The following is a 24809-nucleotide window of genomic DNA, read 5'->3' on the forward strand; positions in this document are numbered from 1 at the left end:
TTTCATCCTCCTTCCCTATTTTCCCCTGCTTCAGTGCATGGGACAAATTACCCAAACTGAGCCTTCCCTGAACTGTGCCTCCCCTTCCCAGGCTTGACAGCAAGACTCCCTGGAGACACACTCTCTAGACCAGAAACTGACTCTAGAGGCATCGGAGGCGCCGCTGGGGTCGGGCATGTGGTAGAGTTGATACACTATGAGATTTTCCCAGAGGATGGCTTTGAATCCCTGCACTTCATTCGGAGGCCCTGCTGAGGCTGGAGAGTAGATACTTCTTGTCTCCACTTAAAGGTGGAGGGAAAAAATTCCACACCTCTATCTAGGGTGTTTGACTGAGGAAACAGCAGATTTTCTTGAGTACTTTAAGCCGAACACTTCTGTTGTTTGATCGTCTAGAAAGAATGTACGTTTCGCACGCCTCTCTCTTTCTCTATCCTTTTCCCCCACAAAATCTCTGAATTGAAAAAAAAATCGACCCCAAATTAGATTTAAACATCCCAGCCCTTCCTCCATCTCATCTCCAACTTCCCGCTTTTCAGCTTTAAATTTCCTCCTCGTCCTAGGCTGTCACAACCTTTACTCCCATTTCTGCCTTTTCGTTCCCATTCTCCATCCCGTGTTTCCTGCCTCAGCTCTACTCGGATACCCCAGGACAAAAAAATCAAACCTACACAAGTTGCTTCTGAGATGCTGAGGGGCGTCATCACCTCCTAGCAACTCTCCTAGCAACGGGGTAACATCTGTTCCTTCTGGTCCAATACGAGAAGAGAACAACTGGGCGTCCGCCTCCTGCTCTAAGGGAGGGGAGGTGAGTTAGGCTTCAGTGACTGAAAGAACCTGCAGGAGCCAAGGACTGTGAGTCCCGCTGCTGGTATTGCTGCTGCTGTAGCTGCCGCGCTGCCCTCCACTGCTGTTGCTGCGACTGAACTGCTGTCTCTTTCCAAGTCAGCCGGAAGAGCAAGAGCCCCAACTGAAACAAGGCTACAGAGTGCAAACGCAAAACACAAGGAGAGCACCTACATCTCTGCAAAACAGGTGGACATATCTGATTGCTGGTTGGTGACTCTTGCTTGCAAGGTATGTCAGTCCGCTCCTTATAGCTCTCTGCTCTCTAGGTATTATCTTTATGACTTAGCCAAACCACTGTTTGGTTTGCTAGGAGAGCTAGGGATGCTGTCTGGGACCTCTGCTGGAAAGTCAGAGCTTCTGTGTTGTATAGACTTCTATTCTGTTTATTAATAGCTAAGACTGGTTTATGTTAAAAACTCTGTGTGTCATTGTTAGGTTTGATTGTGGAAGAAGTTGGTTTTTTTTTTCTTTTCCTTAAAAAAGAAAATAAAAAACCCTCTTCCTTCACCAACCCATTTGACTGTGCAGCGCTGTCTGTGTGTGCTTCTTGGAGATTCAAGGCAGCCAACAACCCCTGGAATGCATGCAGGTCATTCTGGAATGACAAAATGTAGCCCCAAACTGATTTAGCAGCTATGTTTGGTCTAAATGCATATTACAATCATGGTCCTGCTCTGGAATGGGTCCATTTGGCTTGGAGCACCTTTTCACTGTTACTTAAGCCCTTGAAAGTAACCATAGTAACTTACCTCTCTTTTTGATGGGATCCTCCTTATTGGCTGCCTATTTTCCTCTTGGAAAGATCATCTCTCTAAATATAGAAGATGATATCAGTAAGCATTCATCTGTATAGAAACTGTCCAGTTAAGTACCACACATTTTAATTAAATGACTATATTCAATGAAAATCATTTTATATTACACTTCTTATCAGAAATATATAACTTTTTATATTGGAGGTGAAATCTTAGACTTCATCTTTTTATATTTTGTTTTCAGAAATTATGCAAAATAGGCATACTTAATATCACATTACAACTTAAAAAGTAATTAACCAGCTAGAATGACTAAAGATAAGTGTATTGAGTATGCAATTGTGATTAATTAAAGACTTTGGACCAGCATAAACTATGTCACAAGGAAATGATTGTTGGGATTTCATAGTCTCTAATTCCAGGTGGACCACAGAAGGTGAAGGTTTTGAATACAAATTCACATAAGCAATGTTCCTTGTATTTGCAGCTAAATTGGGGAAACTATTAGAGTTTCTGAATATCAATCATAAATCCAAAGATTATGTTAGCAAATGTCTTGTCTTAATGTCAATATATACACTGACTCTGTCAAATGTGACTTGTGTCTGTCTCCTTGTTCTATGATGCCAGGTAACAGTCCAGCAGACTTATACTGTAAGAAATGCTGGCTGTGCAAAAGGGAACTGTTACAAGATTTTCTGAAGCCATCCTAGAAACACATTTTACAGATTGATTCAGCATTACCAGGTAATTACTAGCATAAAAGAAATTTCTGTTTAAATATGTATCAAGAGAAATAAATGCTAATGTAGCATTACCATAACTTTTAAGATCAATCCAAGGGGTTGTTTATGTAATTTAGAGGATTGCTGGGTAGAAGTCAATAAAGATTTTCTCTAGAAAAGACATTTGTGGTCTTGCAAATTTCCCCTATAAACCTTGAGTGTTTAGAGATGGCTATATAATAGAGTAGATCATCTCTAGCATCTTGTAAAGGAAGCCAGCCAGTTATCATATTGACAAACACTTATTTGTAGGAACTAAAGAAAATAATTGAAAAGCATAATAAAGTGAAATTATGAGATTTAAAGAAGAGCTTGAAAAATTAATTTTTGGGTAGAATTTAATCTGCATCAAAATCAGATGCTGATGTTTAGAAGACACAAAACAGTCTTAAACTATATTCAGTTTTCAAAGGTTCCTAAAGACTTTGAATTCAATTTAAGCCCTTACCATGATAGACGTGTTGGTAAACCAATCCACTTCACCAAGAAAAGTCCAAATGGGGTAACAAGAGAGTAAAATCTAATTAAAATGACTGAACAACATCATCATCGTCATCACCATTACCACCACCACTACCACCACACTCCATAATATATGTTATGTATCCATGGCCACTACTTATACATTGGCAAAAGCACATTGAATTACAGAGAACTCCTAAGAATGAAGTGGTATCACTACTCCCACCCATTCCCCAGTGCTGTTTAAAAAAGGATAAAAACTCCTACCTTCCTTTCTCCAGAGAAAGATATATTCTTCTCAGAATATATTTCAAAATTAATTCTGGTTTGGTGTGGTAAAAAAAAAGTTGAATAATTTCAAATGATGTTGAAAGAGGCATGGGAAGGAGGTATTTGGAACTATCCATAGTCCTGGCTGATACAAAATCTCTAGAGCATTTTTTAATTTAAATAACTAGCATTTGTCATTCAAGTACAAAAGAAATCTTTGACAGTTTGGTTGTTTTATTAGCTTTAAATTTTCTTCTATGGTCCTTATTATACTTTATAGCAAGGGAGGAATACAAGGAGACATATGGTTTACTGTAATCAGTCTTAAACTGTGGATAATGTTCATATTCTAGGCAGAGCTTTGCTCATGCTATCAATTTGAGAAAAGTTTGAGTGACCTAGCCATGATTAGTGGTTCATTTATATGCATTAGCTTCATGCATTAGTAATTTATATGCATCCTGTCTCTTATATAATATGCATAGACATTAAGATCACTCTATGCCCTTTAATTTATGTGAGTCTGCCCTTTCATTGAGACTATTGTTGCAATCAAATAGGTCAAATGAAAGAGGTTCTTGAATTTCAATTGTGATTCCATCATAAATACACATTTCCCAAGTTAGTTTAGATGGATATTGTCATTTCCCACTTTGTACATCAGAAAACATTATTGTAGGATCTGATTGAGTCAGGAAAAAAGACACTGATGAAGTTATGACATGAGATTAAAGTCTTTGAGATCTTGATGAAATTAAAATTAGAAGCAGCAGAGTGATCTGTTCTTCACAAATCTATATTTAAGGAGCTAATAATTCTTCTTATTCTAATGGGAATTACTCTCTGCAACTCTCTTGAGGGGCATGAAGTACACTGATGTGGTATTTGAGTGAATAAAGAACTAGGATGAAAGCAATATTCAAATTTTAGTCTTTTTTTTTCCATACAATAATTTGTATGTGAGTGTAAAACATGAGTTATAGGATGTATCTGAATAAAAAACCCAAGATGCTGATGTAGCTTTCATTAAAACTGAGAGTCATAGTAGTGACTTGTGATACTAGCCTACACATAGAAATTTCAATTTTTCAAATTGACATCTCAATCAGAAGTTCAATAGTTTATATAATCTATCAGTATATTTCTAAATCTAATTTGCGATTTTATGGCAGCTTTATCAAATAGATAGAACAAGTAACAATTGTACTGTATAGATGAGTAAACTGTTCATAATGGTAAAATTTCTTTCCCTATGCTATGCAGCATAGAGACCAGGCTAGGAATTGAACCAAAAAGGTTCTAAAAGACAGAGCCCTGAATTGAATTAAGAAGGACTTTTGACTCTTAAATCTAGTGGTATTTTCACCATATTATATTGTCTAGGATCGCCTGTGGAAAGACTTAGAATACGTAGTTCACATCAATATAAGATAAAACTCTGCTGAGTGACATAGGATCTGGTGTCAGAAATACATTTTTATGTTTTTGGAAGATCCATAATGTTGCTGGTGGTTATTTGTTCCATTTGTTCCATTTGTTCCATAAATAGTTCATTCCTTAGTATTAATCTTCCTGAGGTTGCCCATGCATTTGAAGGGCTGCCTTTTAGTAAGAAGCATCTCTGAACTTAGTTAGTCTGGTCCTCAGATGGTACATATCAAGTTTTTACCACGTCCATATTCAAAGTCTTTGTAGCATGTTAAAATCAAACAGAGTTTATGCTTCACAAGCATAAAATTTTAGAATTCATGTCCATTTGATACTATGATGAGACTTTAGAGAATGACTTTATCACCAAACAGAATCATTTTTTACACAGATAGGGAGACTCATTTTCCTGAATTCAAATTCATCCTCAGATGCTTACTAGCTCTATGACCCTGGATAAGTCACTTAATCCTATTTGACTCAGTTTCTTCATTTGTAAAGTGAGCTGGAGAAAGAAATGACAAAGTATTCCAGTATCTTTGCCAAGAAAACTCCCCAAATAGGGTTATGATGAGTCAGACATGACTGAAAAACCATTGAACTTGGAGCTTAAGTCAGAAGAACAGAAACCATTCTAGAAGGTCACACCAACATATTTAAAGTAAAGCAGCCAAATTATGGCATGCTGGGAAATAGCAACAACTAACAGATTCTCTTGGCACCCAGAAATCACAGATGGGACGTCTCTTTCTGAACAAAAACATTATGGAGACCAAAGTGCCTACATTTACAGCAGCTTTTCACAAATGAAAGCACATTTTGAAGATGTAGAAAGGACTATGAGTCATTCTTTATTTCTCTTTTTTTTCAGGCTCTTTTCTTTAATAATATTGTGAATTATTTCATCTTTGAACACCAAGGAAAACCTATAGAACCTGGAAAGCTGAGGCCCAGGGATGTCAACTGATTTGTTCAAGGTACCATAGCAACAAATATGTTGTGCATCTGTCATTAGAATCTATGTCTTTTTCTCTGTGTGTTTGAGGTGTCTTTGTCAAGGGACGATGTTACTGTTCTATCAAAAATGCATTTATATAATATTTGGCGATGATTTTTCTTAATATGTTGTCCCAATCTGTTTGCTAAAGTCATTCCTTTGAACAACACTAATAATATTTTAGTGTTTCCTAAACGGAAACAGTAGGATATGAAAGAGTATTGCATATAATCTAAAGCTGGAAGGGGGATTATAAATCTTCTAGATGAAACCTTTCATTTTATAGATGGTGAAACTGAAATCTGTCTAATTAAGCAAATAAGCAATAATCAAAATGATCTGTCCAAAATTAAGTGCATAATAAGTCAGAGTTAATGTTTAACCACAGATTCTCTCATTACAACTACAGATTTCCACCCTACCATAAAAAAGATGCATACAGGAACAACATTTTTGAATCAAGAGTTATCTGTAAGAACACTTAGAGACTCTGATGACAGGGATAGGTTTTCTCCTTGTTAGGTAAATTCTACCACATTGCTTATTGAAATATTATTAATAAAACTTCTAGAGATAGCTTGCAAACCACTTGTTGTTGCATATTTTTTTACATGCCCAGAAACTGTCAGATTATGTCCTAAGTGAAGAGAAGCCCCTTGGAGAAAATGATAGATTCAGAGTGAGAGAAGTTGGGTACAAATTATGTCAGACAAATAACTTTAGCTTTCCGGGCCTCAGTTATTTCATCTGTATAATGAAGTGACCGGACTATTTGACATTTTAGAGTCATTTCCAATTTTAAAACTATAATATTATAAGATCTAAGCTACTGAAAGCCAGCTAATGGAATTTCCCATGGCATCCAGCTGGCAAACCAGAAGATAATCACAAAAATTATAAGGAGATAAATTTAGATGAAGCAAGTTCTTATAGTTCTCTTTGCTTAACTCTGCCTAAAATAAATAACTCATTAAAAATGCTTTAACATTTACAAAGTCCTCTCTTTAAACATCTGTGTGTGTTTAAGTATTATAACTCCCACCATGTAGATAAGGAAACTGAGATTCAGAAGAATTATTTTTTTTGCCTAAAAGTTATTTCACTAGTAAATATGGGAATTAAGTTTTGAACCTAAATTTTATTTTATGATTTTACATTTAGTGTTCTTTTTTGTATCTAAATTTTTTGATATCCTTAGCAAATTAATTGCTAAATTTTCCCTAGCAATTAAAACTTTTATACCCCCAAATCCATCCATCCATAAGTTTATCTGTGTTTTTCTATTAATAAATCATATATAGCTTAATTTCATATTAGTGGATGAAAAGTACTGTAAGTACTTGGTGAATTTTACCTTCACCATAATAGGAAAAAAATAATATCAAAAGATGCCAAAACAACCACTACTATGAATGCTCATTTCCTAGAGATGAGACTCTCCTAGAGAGAGACTTATTTATGTGATAACTTTTCTGATAATCTCCTACTTCCAATGGTCAGAAGGATTTTAAAATCACATCATCACAGCAGAAAGAAGTAGGAGTTTTGGATCACATCTGTCTTCTGAGTTACAAAGACCTAGGTTTAAGTTTACATTGACATCTTCTGGTCAAGTGAGTTTGGACAAATTACTTTCTCTTGAAGTATTCTAGGCAATTCTCTTAAACCCATTTGCATTGGTAAAAGCAGTTTTCTCATCCATATGTTCCCTATATCACTGACCTCATAAGCTCAGTCCCAGTATCTAAATTATATAAATGTAGTAACACACAAACATATGTCCATATATATTATAAAATATTATATAAATAGGAAATTTGGGAAAGTAAGATAATGAAATAAATTTCTTAAATATATTTTTTATTTTATTTGCTGATGGTACAAAAACACTTTTCTTCTTCTTGCTAAACCCATAACATTAATAGTATTTCTAACTACTGTCTTATAATACACTTTAAGATCTGATAAACATCTTTACATTTTTTCATTAGTTCCTTTGATATCCTTGACTTTTTTTTCTTCCAAATGACTTATGTAATTTTTTTCTAATTTGGAAAAATAATTATTTGTAATTTAATTATTAATTAGTGATACTATTTTAGTGAGTTCATTATGATTAAATATGCTTTATTATTTTTAAAAATCTTTTTCAACACTTTGTTGAAAGTCAGGTGCAACAGGAAGAAGTAATGACTGACTGTAGTTAATAAATTATGATACTGATTTTTCAATGTGATCTAATAATTATATAAAGTTTATATGAGAAAGGGGCAGTTAGGTGGCACAGTGATTAGAGCACCAGCCTTGAAGTCAGGAGGACCTGAGTTCAAATTTGACCTCAGACACTTACCACTTCCTAGATGTGTGATTCTGGGCAAGTCATTTAAACCCAATTACCTCAGAAAATAAATAGATAGATAGATAGATAGATAGATAGATAGATAGATAGATAGATAAAATGAAATAAAATTTAGTGAGAAAATTTCCTTTTTTTTCATTGTTGTCATAAACTAATCTGGATATACTGAATTTTTGCATTCCCCATAAATGGCTGAAAGCTTATTTGGAAAATTCTTGAACAGATTAGGAAATTCTATTTTCACATTTTTTGAGATGCAGAGAAGCAACTTTTTAGGTGACAAATTTAAATAACTTTCATCAATAAAAGCCTAGTTTTTAAAAGTTCTGCTAGTAACAATAGATATACTGCTATTAACTAATATACAGGTTATAAGACATACTTAAGATGAGGTTCTTTGCTACCTATAGTGTATAACAATCCATATTTCAAATAACTGATAGTTTTGCAAATTTTGATCAAATTCTTTAATCAACAGTTTATTTGCAGGAACCTTTGTATGGAATACTTCTATTTTGTGATGGTTAGTTTAATTAAAATAGAATATGTAAATATACTTAACTCAGAACATGTAAAGTATATTGAGAATGAATAGATAAATAGTAACTATATTACTATTAATTTCCAAAGTGTAGAAATTCCATATTTTCCTCATGACACTTCATATATCATATATAATATCCTTCCTTTTGTTGACATATGCACCAAGAATTAATTTCCAATGTCAAGGGAGTGATTGTATGTTTAATTATTAGTAAATTTATTATTTTCAGATAAAAATTGAAATAGAACTTTTAATGTTTTTTATTTTCAGGTAAAAATTGAAATAGAACTTTTAATATTTTCTTTTTATACTCTCATGAATCATGAAATATATATCTTGAAGTTCACACACAACACACACACACACACACACACAACAACACACACACACACACAAACACTCCCTTCAAAGAGCACTCAATTATACTATATTTTAATGTACAGTGATACTTAACTTTCATTCTGCCATAAAATCTGAGGAAACAACAATTCAGTTTGGAAAAATAAAGTTTTTGCATTGTTTTTACTCATTTTTGAGATCAATTGAAAACAATGCTAAGTTGCTTTTAGTTTTTTCTTGTGGGATGATATTAATAAGAGAGATTTTATGTGAATTTAATAAGATAACTGATGGGTTTCTAACATTTCTTCCAAATGTTTGTAGGAATCCTACAAAATATCACTTCTTTAAGTCATTTAAGCAGAAAGTCATGGACTATCAAAATGAGCGTGAATTATATCTTAGTGTTGGTTTTGTGTATATATATCTATATATAAGTTTATATATAGATATATATCTATACATCTATCTATCTATCTATCTATCTATCTATCTATCTATCTATCTATCTAAACTTCACAATTATTTCCCTGGGTGTGGAGGAGAAACCCACTCCGTAGATTAAAGCCTTCCTTAGAACATAGGGAAAAAAATTACATATATCACTGTATGTGGTGCTATATGTTGTGTTCTGATATAAAAAATCCCTATCTCCTTGCTTTGAGTAGCAAGATCTATTTCATTATCTATTCACTTCTATTTATTATTTATTATCTTTATTATTATGTATAGTTTGAAGTTCTTTTAGAAGCTGTTTAGGCAGAAATTAGAATTAGGCTAATACATTTCACCATATACCAAATTAAAATTAATATATAACTTGAATGTAATAGGTCATAGAATAGAAAATTAGAAGAGAAAGTGAACAATATTTTTTCCTCCCATAACTAGAGGGGAGAATTCTTGACAAAATCAAGGGAAAGAAGAAATCACAAAAGAAAAAAAAATAAAGTTCTCACCTCTGTGATTTTTAAAAAAAAATATTTTCCTAAGAATAAAATCAATAAAGAAAATTTGAAGAACAATTGTAGATAGAGGAAATATTTTCTTAATGAAATATCACTAATAAAGGTTGTATAACCAAAATATAAAGCAAACCTGGTACAAATAAATAACAGCAAGGGCTATTGACCAAAGTTTTTTACCAAATAATTTTCCAACTTGAAAAAACCTATTTGTAGCTATACCATTTTCCTTTTTGGCTAAGAGAACTTCTGTTCACACTGGTGAGCCAGGTGTTCAGAGCTTAGCTGCCTAACCACTCTTTATCAGAGATAACTCTGTGAGGCTGTTTTTTGTTACTATTGTTCATGAGTCTTTATGAGTGTATTTTCTCCAAATTATCAGTCAATAATTTCAATTAATTTTTAGTAAAGGCAGTTGCTAAGATGGAATGATATGAACAATTTGTAAATCCCCCTTCTTACTTCCCTCTCCAAATCCAGAGATATACTCTCTTCTTTGCATTTACAAGGTCTTTATAAAAAGTGGGCTCAAACTTCATGTACAATGGTAATGAGGGCAGAAAACAGGAAGAAAATGAGTGCCTCTCAACTTTTGGACATAGAAATCCTTTTTTCTTTTATAGAATACTAATGAAATACCATTATGTGTAGGTATTTGATGGGCTTTGAAAACTTTCCAGAATCCATAGCCCCTCGAACTTTGAGAAAGGTAATAATTCCTAAAGTTAATAACCAATCCTCTTTCCAGATCCATATAAAAATGTTACCTCTGTCATTAGCCATACCTATTCCATTGGCCACTGTCACCATATTCCAAGACTGTTTTAGGTTTTTGATTATCCCAGGATCATAAGGCTGGCTAGAAACGTTCCTCTCAAAATATACATTCACCTAAGGTCATGAAATAATAAATTTAAAAGAAACAGTGGTGTAAATACTTATGACCATAGTTGTTTGAATGGAACAACATGATGATTACCATTCCTTTACCCAGCAACTCATATCACTTCTCTCTTTCATAAATGAAAATAGACTAAGAGACACTTGGATTCCAACTGTTGTATGCACACTTAACTCCACCTCAATCACACATAGATCATTGCTTCTGTTTCTAGAGCTGATTAAAAGACATTGTATCATCATATATATCAAACCTGAGACATCATAACCAGAAACTGATACACAATAGATATAATATCTGCACAGGTTTCTGGAAATGGGCCCTCCTTAGGCGATCTTCACACTCATAACTTTAGGAAAACATATTCAAGTCATTTAAAATAAGAATTATGAAAATTAAAACTTTGGTTTCATCACAGTCTATGCAAATTGTCAAAGATGAAAAAATAATAGTCAATGATAAGAATCTATGGAAAGATATGCTAATTAAAATTTTATTGACTGTACTTGAAATAGCTCAATTCTCCTGGATTTCTTTTTGAAATTGTGAAAAAAAAAAACAAAAAAATTAAAATATTCATACCATTTAATCTAGCTATTTCTTTACTGGGTACATGCTCCAAAGAATTCAAGGACGGAAATAAGATCCACTATTTTCCAAAATATTTATAGTAGCACACTCTTTGTGGCAACAAAGAAGCAGGAACAACAACAATAACAACAAAACTATGGTGTATGAATATAAATATTCACTTAGAAATGATAAATATAAGGAAGTCAAAGCGATGTGGGAAGATTTGCATTAACTAATATATTATAAAAATATAAAAAAACTAATATAATATAAAACTAAATAACATAAAATGAAGAACAAAGAAATGAGAATAATAGACATAGTTATTATAATAATACTAGTGGAAAAAATCTTTAAAGGAAGTTGAATACTAGATTCCAGATGAGACCAACAAAAGTCTTAGGAGGAAAAAAGATAATCAAATACAAATCTTCCCTCATAGAAGGAAGGTGGGGAATTATTAAGAAAGAGTCTTGTATACATTGCCAGAAAAATTTTCTGTAAGGGAAATTTGTGCTTCACTGTTTTTCTTTATTATAAAAAAGGGTTCAGTTTGGAAGGGATGGGAATTAACTGTGATTTAAAGCCATTAGACATCAGTAAAACATTAAAGAATTATTCATATCCTTTAATCACTTATCAATAAGGGAGTAGCTCTCAGTGCTACAGTTTTGTGTAAATCCCTTATATATTTTGATTATCAGATTTTTAATGGTGACATTTAAAGTAAATATTTTCCCCATTCAACTTTCTCAGTCTTATCTTCTTTGGTTTAACTCACACAGAAGTTTTACATTTTATGTAGAGAAAAACTTCTATTTTATCTTATGTGACCTTTTCTATCCCTTGTTTGGTTATGAATTTTTCTCCATTCAGTTGTAGAAGCTATCTTATCTAGTTATTTTCTAATTTTTAAATGATGGGAATTTTTATCTTCAAATCCTGTATCCATTTTGAATTTTTCATGTTTCGTGGCACAAGATCATAGAAACACAGAATTTGATAGTTGTGATACACCTCAATGACCATCTAGGACAGCTAATATCCAAAAATAATTCATTCCCACTTTAACTTTGCTTCAAGACTTTCAACAGGGTTTGACCCACTATCTCTTAATTGTTCAAAAAGTACCATCAAAGCCAACTTTCTTTTTGTCAGTTTGTTTTTGTCATTATCTTTGACTCTTCCTTTTTGGAATGAACTAAAGCAAAAGTAATATCTCTTCCAAAATACAGACTTTCAGTATTTGCAGGTATCAGTTGTCCTTTTTTTTCTCTAGGTTAAATATTCAAAGTTCCTAAAATTTATCCTCAAATGACATGAACCTAAAGCCCTTTATCATCTTGGTGTTTTCCTCTGGATGCACTCCATTTTAATCAATGCCCTTTTAAAACTGAATACAATTGTAAAGATATGGTTTGACAAGCTTAGAATGTAGAGAAACTATCACCTCCTTATTTCTGGAAACTGTCTCTTTTAATGTAGTTGAAGATCACATTAGCTTTTTTGGCTGCTACATAGCACTGCTGACTCATATCTAGATGCTGTTCTAATTTTAATTTCTAACAAATTGCTTCCCAATTTTCCCAGAAGTTTTTGTCAACATGGGAGTTCTTCCCCTAGTAATTTATATTCTTGGGGTTATAAAATCTTGGGTTACTGGCTTATATTGCTTTTGTTTATTGATATCTGGTCTATCATACTGATATATCTATTTAAATCAGCACCAAGGTGTTTTGATAACTACTTTTTTTTATAATATTATTGGAATTACCATTTGAATACAATTTTCAAATCTACCTATCCTATCCTACTTATCCTACCACAATTTCTCTGCTGCCCTCCAATCTCAAATCTTCAATTGTTTTCTAGACATCTTGACTTGAATATCCAGTAGACATCTTAAATTCAACCCATTCAAAATGGAACTCATTATTTTTCCTCCTAAAGCTTCACCCTCTTCCACTGTTCTTCTTATTATAGAAGACATCACAATTCCCCAAGTTTCTCAGGCTTTGATGTCACTATACTTTCCTGCCAGGAAAGGTTGGCATCTGCCAACTTCAAGTCATCCAATGCCGGACCGGGTCTGGGATGCTCTCCTTTCTCATTTCATTATCTAGATTCCTTTTTAAGTCTCTACAAACATCCCATCTTTTACAGGAAACCTTTTTAAATCTCTCTTAATTATTTCATATGCATCTAGCATATAGATTGCTTTTATTTATATATATATTTTTTATCTTTGCTTATTTTCTTTCCTCCCCTTCATATTGTGAGCTCCAAAAAAGCCTGGACAGTCCTTTGCCTCTTTTTCTTTTCTGTACTTAGAATGGTGCCTGATACATAGTGGGCATTTTTAAATATTTACTGATTGTTTGTAGGCCTGGTAAATATTTTAAATATTTACTGATTGTTTGTAGGCCTATTATTCTACTCAAACCTTTAGCCATTATTTTCTTTGAAATAATAGATCTTTTGTTGCTCCAAGTGAATTCTATTTTTATTTTTTCTAGTTCCATAAGATACTCCCTAGGAATTTGATGGTGGCACTAAATATATAAATAGTATTAAATATATAAATTAGTATAACCATGTTATTATGTTATTATTTATTTATTATTTATGTTATTACATGTTATTATATTTATATTATAAGTAAAAGTATATCATTTTTATTTTATTGGTGTGGCCCAACTATAAGTAGTGAAGAACTCTTTAATTATTTGCCTCCATGTATATCTATAAGAAGAGAGTAGGATATATATGTATGTATGTGTATGTATACATTCTGCTTTATTTATAAGGAATAAAGAATATTTAATATAAATCTTGCATATATATATATATATATATATATATATATATATATATATATATATAGGCAAGTTAATGACCAAATACGCATTTTTAATATTTTAGAGAGGCAGAGACAGAGATGGAGAGAGAACAAAGTATGACCACCTCAATTTTATAGACCACGTGAAAAAAGGACTTCATTTTGACATGATTTATATGTCTGATTCTTAGTCATCAATCACTTTGAAGGCACCCAAATTACTGAGAACCAATTAGAAGAGTCTCGTGTTTTTATTTAGCAAAATACCAGTGCTCTTGTCTATCTCCATAAGAGGTACCTCTCTGAAGTCTTTAGACAAAAGGACACACACTGTAATCTCGTCAAATTGATAATGTTATTCACAAAATTAATTAAACACTTACTTCAACAACTTCTCCCCTTCCTTTAATCCATTCCAATTCATTGATTTTTATATTTTCTTCTTATGTAGATATAGATATATCTCTAAGAATTATTCCTTTGGCCATAATTTTTGTCATGTTTTCTCATTGTTTTAAATTTTAAATGTAATTTTTATTGTTTCTATTGATAATTCTTTGACTCATTCAGATTGTCATTACTTAATGTCCATTTAGCACTCTCATTTATTGATATTTTGTTGCAATTATTTTTGCCTTGTGCTCTATAAAGTGTGTTAATTATTTCTGATTTTTACGTGTTTATTACTTTTTATGCCTTAGCACATGGCTAAATTTTGCAAGTATTTGTCACAATGAAAAATATGCTTATATATATCTATGCATATTAAAATCATCTGTTAGAGTTTTGACAATTAAATTCTCTAAACTGTATTAGGTGTATGCACACACACATACACACATGTATAAACACACACATAGATGTATTTTAGAATTTCCATACAAAAGTGCTAGTTAGTACTTAACTAATCTAATTTTTTTAATCATTCATTCAATTCTGTACTTTCATTTTTGTTTATTTTTTATATTGCCTTTATTTAGCTTTAAGAAAGGTGTATTAAATTCTCATGTTATTATTGTGTAACTCTCAAAGTGATTTTTGCAATTCACCTAGCTTTTATGTGAAGAATTCAATAATTATGCTATTTAGTGATTATAGGTTTATATTGTTATTTTTTTCTTTGTGCTGGCTTCCTTTAAATAAAATATGCTCTCCCTGTTTATTTATGTTGATATTATTGATTTTTATTGTTGCTATATTTGAAACACTTTTTAAAAAGAGTTGTTTGAAGCATAATTTATTTTGCTCTATCCCCTATTTTTAATCTATAGGTTTCTTAATTTTAAAAATATTTCTTGTATGCATCAGTTTTTAAAATGTATTTTTCTTATTTATTCCTCTGTTGTCTTTTTTTAGAGTTCTTCCTGTTTCCTTTTGTGCTTTATTAAATAGTAGCAGCAGGTCCGCAGTTTCCCTTTTCACTGAATAATTATCTTCCCCTCTGGAATCCATGTTGCTTTACAATTGTCTTCTGTTTTATTTTTCCAAACTCTGAATCATTCTAATTTTTAGGCCTCAAGTTACTCTGAGAGTCATGACCTACCTAAAACAATAAAAGAGGTTGTTCAAATTTTCAGTCATCACTGAGAAATGCAGGATTCACTTCACATCAAAGGGGTGCCTTTGGTGCTTTTGGTGCTAAAAATGGGGTGCTTTTTGGAACGTTGTCAGAGATTCAACTCTCAGAGTTACTGCTTAAAAGTGCAGCAGTCTTGGAAGTCACAGGACTGCCTTGAGATGGCAGATTGGCACAAATGGCAAAAGATGCATTGTTATGAGGTCCAGGATATTCAGTTTTACCAAATTTAATGAGGGGGATAGGACTAGAGGGTTTCTAAGGTTCATTCCAGTTTTAAATGTTTAATATTATGATACTAAGAAATTCAATACTTCAAAACATCTCTTTTTCAAGCAGCATGGAAATTCTCTTTAGCATAAACAATCGCCAAAAAAAATTATGTATTAGAACTTTGGCAATTAAATTCTCTAAACTGTACTGGGTTGTTGTTGGTTGACGGATCCATAGGCATGACTTAGAGAACCCTAGATCATCTCCTTCTTGGCTTTAGAGTAGGCCCTTAGTAGGGGACTATTAAATATTTGTTATTATAATATAAGGGAAACTGTATTACAATGAAAAAAAAAACAGTGGCCTATGTACAAACCTAGAGATCTAGATTTCTTTGCTAGTTTTTCTATTGGTTGCTCTTATGGTTTGGGACAGTTTAATAACTGCCAATAACCTCTCTAGGACTCAGATTCCTAATCTCTTAAGAACTGAATAATATGTTCATAAAGGGCTTTAAAAGTTTCTCATATATCAATCAAGGACTAGTTACTCTCTCCCTTGCTCTCTCTCTCTCTCTCTCTCTATATATATATATCTACATATATCTTTGAGTTTCTAAGTATGCAACCATGTCAATGGATTCTGCAAACATTATTGACAGATAGCAGTGTCTTGGTACAAATTCCACTCTGTGTTATCTTGAGAAAGCAACTTTATGTCTCAGTTTCAATTTCTTCATTTGGGGAAAGGGGGTACTAACAGTTGTACCTCTATCTCAGAGAGCTGTGTATTTAAAATGATGTAATGTTTGAAAAAAATCGAGTCACCTCTCATTACACCATCTTACCCCAGTAACTAAATGACGTTTAAGATTCTTTAGAGTAGGACTTCTTAAAATGTTTCTACTTGCAACACCTTTTTATCTGAGTATATAAGTATATAAAATAGGTACATAAATTATGAAGAAATTATATTAAGACAATTCTTTGGTATACATATAATTTTATCATTTATTAAAGGCAAAAGCAAATTTGCCTCCTAATGAAATATGTGCTTGTTTCTTACATAAGGAATTAAATCTTGTCAGATAATTGATATCTTTACTGTTGCCAAATTTTTTGTGACCCCCATATTCAGTATAGGGTTACAAAAGACAGTGTAGGATTCTATGATTTACTAATTCAGCCATATGAACCCGATATCTGGTACATCTAGGCTTAGAATGAAAAATATCCCTTAAAATTCAATGCCGGAATCAACTATTAAAACTCCAAGAAAGATGTTGTGGAATTTGTGCCAGCTGTGAAGATTTTTTAGCATCCCAGCTGTCCTCAGGGATGCTCATCTGGGCCATCATCTCCAGAAGTATACTCAATGTCTTGCTCAGGTTGATGAGACAAGACTGGACTTTTGCTTCTTTGATGAGTGCTTTCAGGATTTATTTTCTTCAATTCCATACCATCCCTGCTTGGGTGCACTTAGACACATTCCTTAAATAGGAAATGTCTTCAGACAGAAGTTTGAACAGAAAAGGCTGGCATCATCATGTAAGTTTGACTTGTAAAGTCACAATGCTTCTTGTAGTTGTCACTTATGAACTAGAGCGATATGTTTCTTTGACAGTTGTTTTCCAAAGATGCCATCCAGTTGGTTTTTCTCTGCATTTGCAAGGAAATGCCTTTCAACTAGTCATAATGTTCTGTACTTATGAGACCTGGTGCTAAAGAATCTCATCTATAATGAAATATACCTGTCCTTACTTATCTTGTAGGTTTGCATTGAGTCTCACGCAGAAAAGAATCATTTACTACTTTGCAAACTTTGAGACATTACATAAATGTGTGCCATAATCATTAGTCCAGGCCTCCCATTTTACAGGTCAGGGAACTGAAGGCCCCCAAATCCAAGGAACTCATTGAACATCACTTAGGAAGTAAATAGGAAAGTTAGGTTTAGAACTTAGATATTTTGATTAGAGATTAATTCTCTCATGAGATTCTGCTTCCCTTTTCCTGAATGGAAAAACAAACTAACAGAGTTTTAGTTAGTAGGTAGGAAAAGGGATAATATTGACATCTCCAGCACAATTGAGGCACTTCTCATTTTCCCAGCTTTTTCTCATGCTGTACATCTTTAATATACATGTTCTGTGGGATCATCAGTGAATAGTGAATGACACGTTCCTGGTTCTGATAACCTTTGATGCTTCTTATTACAGAGAACTCTAATTGAAGAATGAAAAATTTTCATAATTTAGTTAAAATGCTTGCTGACCTTGTCTGTGTGACAATAAAATAATCAGTCAATATAGTATGAAAAATAACTTGAATTTATTATTTGGTCTGGTCTAAATAGAGCAATTTATTGATTAAATGATTTTTTAAAAACTTTTCACTTACCCTTTGTGATACAAGGCTATGTCTATCTAATGTAATAGTGGCATATTAAAAAATGAAAAAAAATCCTCAACTAATCCCTCCTTCATCTCCAAACAGTTAAGTCTTTTGAGACCATGGAACAAAAAAAAAGACCATTTACCTGATTAAATCTTCCTTTTTTCATTCCTTTGATTCTTCTTTTGATCCTTTCTTAGATCCTTCCTTCCTTCCTCCCTCCTCCCTCCCTCCCTCCCTCCCTTCCTCCCTTTCCTCCCCTCCTTCCTTCCTTCTTTCCTTCCTTCCTTCCTTCCTTCCTTCCTTCTTTTTTTGCCTTTAACTGTCAGTCAGTCTCTGTGAAGATAAATGCCATAGAATAAATAAAGAGAAGGAAAAATGTAGTAAAAAAAATTGATGTTTCACTTCAAGAGAGAACTTCAACTCTGTAGAAATCATGCATGATGTTATAATGGGATCAAAGAACAGTTAATTCATTGAGAGCTTATAGAAGTCAGCACTTACTGGTTTTGAATCAATTGAGAATGATCAGTGCTACTTCTTTTGACATGAAAGTTATCAGTCATATTAGGCTGAAATTCTAAATTCCCTAACATTCATGTTAACTCCTAACTAAAAAGCTTCATGACTTGCCAATCCCTGTTACAACACAGAAAATTTGGAATGACTCACATACTTTCTTTATGCCTTTTCTAATGGCTTATTAAAAGTGACATAAGTACAAAAAGGACCTACCAGGAGAGCACCAGAAAGAAAACCAGAGAATTAAAAAAAAGATGGATAGCAATGTGTCGTGTTAAGATTTATTATATTTTCTTTTAGGAAATGTCTTAATTAGTGTTTAAAAAAAGCCTCAATTATACTATAAATTAAATTGTTTGAACAAAGAGATAATTTGTTACCTAGATTAAGCATATGCAAATACATATAATGCAGACATACACAAATATAAACAACCTGAAAATAGAACGCAATATATATACTCAAAGACACAAAATACATTGACAACACATGTGCATGCATAATACATACAATGAAAATGAATTTGTCTTTCCAATTTGGCTCCATATTGACCTGACTGATTATTGTACGGGGATGCTGTTGCATTCTGAACATAATAACTTTCATGAAGAAGAAAATGCTCCTTTGCTGTTGCACTGGTTACTCTGGGTCAGCAGCACCACCCAGAGTTTAAACTGGGAATTCTTTTCAAACTGTTTTGAAAACTGTAAAAGCCTACCGTAAAAACACAAAACTTGACTCTTTCTTAAGTAGTCTAGAGCCTTCCCCAGTGGCAATGTTTCATAGGAGAATATTACAGTTTAGTTACTCACTTTTTGTAACAAAGCCAGTCTAAATTTAGAGAAGTTACTATTATTATTTTTTCCATAATAACTTAAGAGGCAGTGATATTTAGAGAATTGAATCTGCAGTCAGAAAGCTAGGTTCAAATACCATATCTCATATTAATTATGTTTTGTGGATAAATCTCTTAATCTTTGTGAGTCTTGGTCAAGCCTCTACTATTATGTGGTAGAGATTATTGGTCACCATTTATTAAGCTATTCAGGTACCAGGCACTATTTTTTTTAATTTAATTTTTATTTTATTTTATAATTATAACTTTTTTTTTTTTAACAGTACATATGCATGGGTAATTTTTTACAACATTATCCCTTGCACTTACTTCTGTTCAGATTTTTTCCCTTCCTCCCCCAACCCCCTCCCCCAGATGGCAGGCAGTCTTATACATGTTAAATATATTACAATATATTCTAGATACAATATATGTGTGTAGAACTGAATTTCTTGTTGCACAGGAAGAATTGGATTCAGAAGGTAAAAATAACAGCTTACGCTCATTTCCCAGTGTTCCTTTTCTGGATGTAGCTGATTCTGTCCATCATTAATCAATTGGAATTGGATTAGCTCTTCTCTATGTTGAAGATATCCACTTCCATCAGCATACATCCTCGTACAGTATCATTGTTGAAGTGTATAACTATTTTCTGGTTCTGCTCGTTTCACTTAGCATCAGTTGATGTAAGTCTCTCCAAGCCTCTCTGTATTTCTCCTGTTAGTCATTTCTTACAGAACAATAATATTCCATAACATTCATATACCATAATTTACCCAACTATTCTCCAATTGATGGACATCCATTCATCTTCCAGTTTCTAGCCACTATGAAAAGGGCTGCCACAAACATTTTGGCACATACAGGTCCCTTTCCCTTCTTTAGTATTTCCTTGGGATATAAGCCCAGTAGTAGTATGGCTGGGTCAAAGGGTGTGCACATTTTGATAACTTTTTGGGCATAATTACCAGGCACTATTTTAAGCAGTAGGAATATAATGAAAGGCAAAAAAACCCCAAACCAAAACCAAACCAAACCAAAACAAAAAACAACCCCAAAAAACATTGGTCCCTACTTTGAAGCTTTCAAGTATCTTAATTCAAATTCTGGAGACAACATGCATGTTCAAGATTTTATATATATATATTACCATATATCTGCATGTATATATATATACATATATATATATTGTACCATATATCTGTATGTATGTATGTATATATATATATATATATATATATATACACACACACACACACACACATATGGTACAAATAGAAAATAGTGTTCAACAGAAGACTCTATCAAAGGTAAGTAATGTAGAAACAAAAAGGTCTCTTATGTAATATCTGATTTGAATATTTTTAATATTTAATTTAATTTTTGCTCAATAAACAAACAAAAAAACCATTCCAGCACAAAAAAACATCCAGTACAAATTCAAAGAGGCTAGAGAGAATATTGGGTGAAGAACAGTAAATAAATCAGGTTAGTGGTATCTTAGTATACATGGATAAAGTGTGTGATTAAAAAGCATGTAATTAGAAAGGTCATGAAGCAATTTGATTGATTTCTCTTTGAGATGATTTTTCATTTATACTGTATATATATATATATATATATATATATATATATATATATATATATATATATATATATATATATATTGTATGCCTAGTTATTTGTCTGATGTCCCTTCTGTTGGAATGTGTACTCCATGAGGACAGTAACCATTTCTTGCCTTTCTCTGTATTCCCAATGCTTGCCACAGTGCTTTTCTACATATTTATTGACTGACTGACAACTTGTCTATATGTGGGTTTTCAAAACCACCTTAAGATTTTTGAACACCATGTAAATATAGTCCTGGATTTGGTCTTAGTACAGTAGAGAATTATTCACTTTCCTGCAGTGAAGAAAATAATAGGTCCTTATTAGCACATGACAACAAAGATACTGTTAATAATCTGGCAGACTGAGAATGGGTGGTGATCCCAGCTCCTATTAGTGGTTGAAGTATCAGGATTCCTAGATATTTTATTTTGTCTTAGCATCAGTAAAGTTTTGCTCTAGAAGGACAAACATTTAGTAGTGTTCAATATTTACTATAGAAATATAATAGAATTCTTTGTTCAGTAATGAAAAAGATATTGAATAATCCAATATATGATAAACATGTGCAATTTTTCTAAAGATATGTCCATATTTGTCAGTGCTGTGCAAGAAAAATCAGGTCAAAAGTGAAAAAAAAAACACAAGAAAGAAAAAAAGCAAGCAAACAACAATTACAACAACAAAGGTGAAAATACCCTGTATATTCTGTCTCCATAGTTCTTTAGATGTGGATGGAATTTTCCATCACAAGTTTATTGGACTTGGCTTGAATAACCTCATTGTTGAAAAAAGCCAAGTCCATCATATTTAATCATTTGATATCTCTCTCAATCCCAGGAGGATTCCAGTACATCTAGAAGAAGGAAAGAGAAAGAGAAAGAGACAAAACAGTGTGTGTATGTGTGTATGTGTGTGTGTGAATTTATGAGAGAGAGAGAGAGAGAGAGAGAGAGAGAGAGAGAGAGAGAGAGAGAGAGAGAGAGAGAGAGAGAGAGAGAGAGAGAGGGAGGGAGAGAGGGAGGGAGGGAGGGAGGGAGGGAGGGAGAGAGAGAGAGAGAGAGAGAGAGAGAGAGAGAGAGAGAGAGAGAGAGAGAGAGAGAGAGAGAGAGAGAGAGAGAGGGAGAGAGAGGGAGAGAGAGGGAGAGAGAGGAGAGGGAGAGGGAGAGGGAGAGAGAGAGAGGAAGAGAGAGGGAGAGAGAGAGAGAGAGAGAGAGAGAGAGAGAGAGAGAGAGAGAGAGAGAGAGAGAGAGAGGAAGAGAGAGAGAAGAGAGAGAGAAATGAAAGGAATAAAGAAACAGAAACGGAAAGAAAAAATAAGAAAGAGAGGAAGAAAAGAAGGAAGGGAGAGAAAGTAGAATGAGAAGTAGGAGGAGAACCATTAGGCTCCCTCAGTGGTCCTTAAGCAAGGAAAAACAAACAAACAAACAGAAGAGGTCAAGGACCCAAACTCTAGATTTTCCATCTACTATTTCCAATCAAGCTATGTCCTGTGCTTAGCCACATTTGTCCCTTCTCAGCTCTTTCTGAGAGATAATATAATTCATGTTCTCATTGAAAGAAAGCTTAGTTAGGAAAGTGAAGAGATTCAAGTACCTTCTCAAGGTTTGTAGTATTGACTCAATTGAGTTTTACTCTATGTTTTTCTATAGTAGGAAGCTCTCCGCTCTGTCTTCGTGGTCCATGGGACAAGTACTGGCAGAAGCTAGGAGAAAGAGGGGCAGATTTCACTAGCTTTCTCATTCCTATTCAAACTATAGGGAATCATCTATCAATTGAGACATTACAAAAGGATATTGGAGATTAAGCTAAGGCTCAATTTCTGTTGAAGTTGATTGGCCATGCTAAGGCTCAATTTCTGTTGAAGTTGATTGGCCATGGTGGAAGAGTCAATATTTGAACCCACTTCCTTTGATTCCAAATCCTAACACTATATAATAAAACCCAAACCAAAAACCAGTGTTTAATTGATTCCTTGTCAATGGACTTTGTGAACCACTTATTGTATTTTGAGTATGATCTATGCAGTACAATGTAAAGTAATAACTGGGGCTGGCAAAAATTAAATTCACTCATTTTAGCCTGCTTAATCAATTTTGAGACAGAAATGGTTACATCAGTTTGTTTTTGTTTCTATAGTTCCCCAAAACTTGTCCTTTTTACTTTGTCTAGCATTCTGAAAATTTAACTTCATAGTTTTGTAACACAAATTCTTTTTTTCAAACATCAGAACTTTCGCATCTTATAAAAATTTTTTATTCGTACGTCCCAACAATTTCTTTCCACTTTTTCATTTATGCAGCTCCTCCACTAAACGTATTACCATCTACATTAACGACGTCGAAAGTAGCCTATTTTAAGAGGAAATATGCAGAAGAAGAAGATTTACATCAAGATTACAATGGGTATTTTCCAAAAGTAAGTAATTTAATGCATGTGCTGAGAAAATGCTCATCTGTCTTGGTTGATAGGAAGAAGTTTCTTCATTGGAAGCTTCTTACACTGACTACTTTCATATTTGCCTTGTTCTCAGTCTGAAAACCTGAGTGTTCTCTCTTCTAACATAAAGTTCTTGATTGTTTTCTCCTTGCAGCACCTGATATTACCAGAAGACCGGACCTGCATTCTAAAACTTTCACTAGAGAAGCTCAGGTTTCTTGAAGACCCTGAAACCTATCTTCGAAGGTCTGTGCTGATCAACAATTTGTTGAGGAAGATCCACCTGGAGGCAGAGAAAGAGAGTTATGAATACTTTAAGGAAGCTCCCTGTTATAGGACTGCTTATTCTGATACAAGAAAACGGCTGAAGTTTATGGTACAAGAATGCTGCTCTCAGTCACTCTATTATGAAGAGCTGCATTCGTACCATATTGTGCCTTATTCTGCAGAGAATGCCATTTATGGAATGGGCTACAGCAGCAGCCACTTAGAGCAAAATTCCCAGTTGCTTATTTATAAAATGAATTAAAGCAACTGTTAGGTTGATTTTCTATTTTTATTTCTAAATGCCTGAACTGTTTCTAAGTGAACAGGTTGTACTGATAACCCAGTGCATTTGAGATCAACACTAAGATGCACTTTGAACTGAATGGAAGCATACTTTGATTAATATTTAGCAGTCCTTTATATCATCATATTGAATTAAAATTATGTCCATAAATTCTAAAGTTTGCAGATTAAGTGCTTTTGGAAGCTGAGCTCTCTTTTAAGATATGGTTTCAAATGTAAAGTTGTTCATGCAGGTTTTTAGACATTTTCATCTATATTTGTTTTACCACCATGGGTGGAGAATAAAAAAATGAAGAGAAGAACAGACTCACCTGGCAGTGTAGTCTCAAGGAGGATAATGGATGTTTTGAATTTAGCATCCTTGGGTAGATACTTTCAGAAATACTCTATGTTTTTCCAAGCATTTGTGCCAAAGCATTTGCTAGGCACAATTTTTAGCCTCAAGAGCTAGAATTCAAAATGGGGCAGCAGATCCTGTAAATTCAAAATAAAATAATTGCGGGGGGGGGGAGGGAAAGGAGATTTTAAATGGTTGCACTAAATTGTGCTCAGTTTTATTCATCTCATGGCTTAGTAGCCTTTGT

General features: G+C 33.3%; 1 long non-coding RNA gene across 1 annotated transcript; it reads left to right on the forward strand.

Moving 5' to 3' along the window:
- The first annotated feature begins 339 nt into the window (after positions 1-339).
- On the forward strand, positions 340-24376 carry LOC141556345 (uncharacterized). The gene is made up of 5 exons (XR_012486507.1): positions 340-1077; positions 2235-2351; positions 5421-5526; positions 23519-23634; positions 23810-24376. It is a non-coding gene; the product is annotated as an uncharacterized LOC141556345 (long non-coding RNA).
- Positions 24377-24809: the final 433 nt, after the last annotated feature.

This window comes from Sminthopsis crassicaudata, chromosome 2 (genome assembly GCF_048593235.1).
Source record: "Sminthopsis crassicaudata isolate SCR6 chromosome 2, ASM4859323v1, whole genome shotgun sequence".
NCBI lineage: Eukaryota > Metazoa > Chordata > Mammalia > Dasyuromorphia > Dasyuridae > Sminthopsis > Sminthopsis crassicaudata.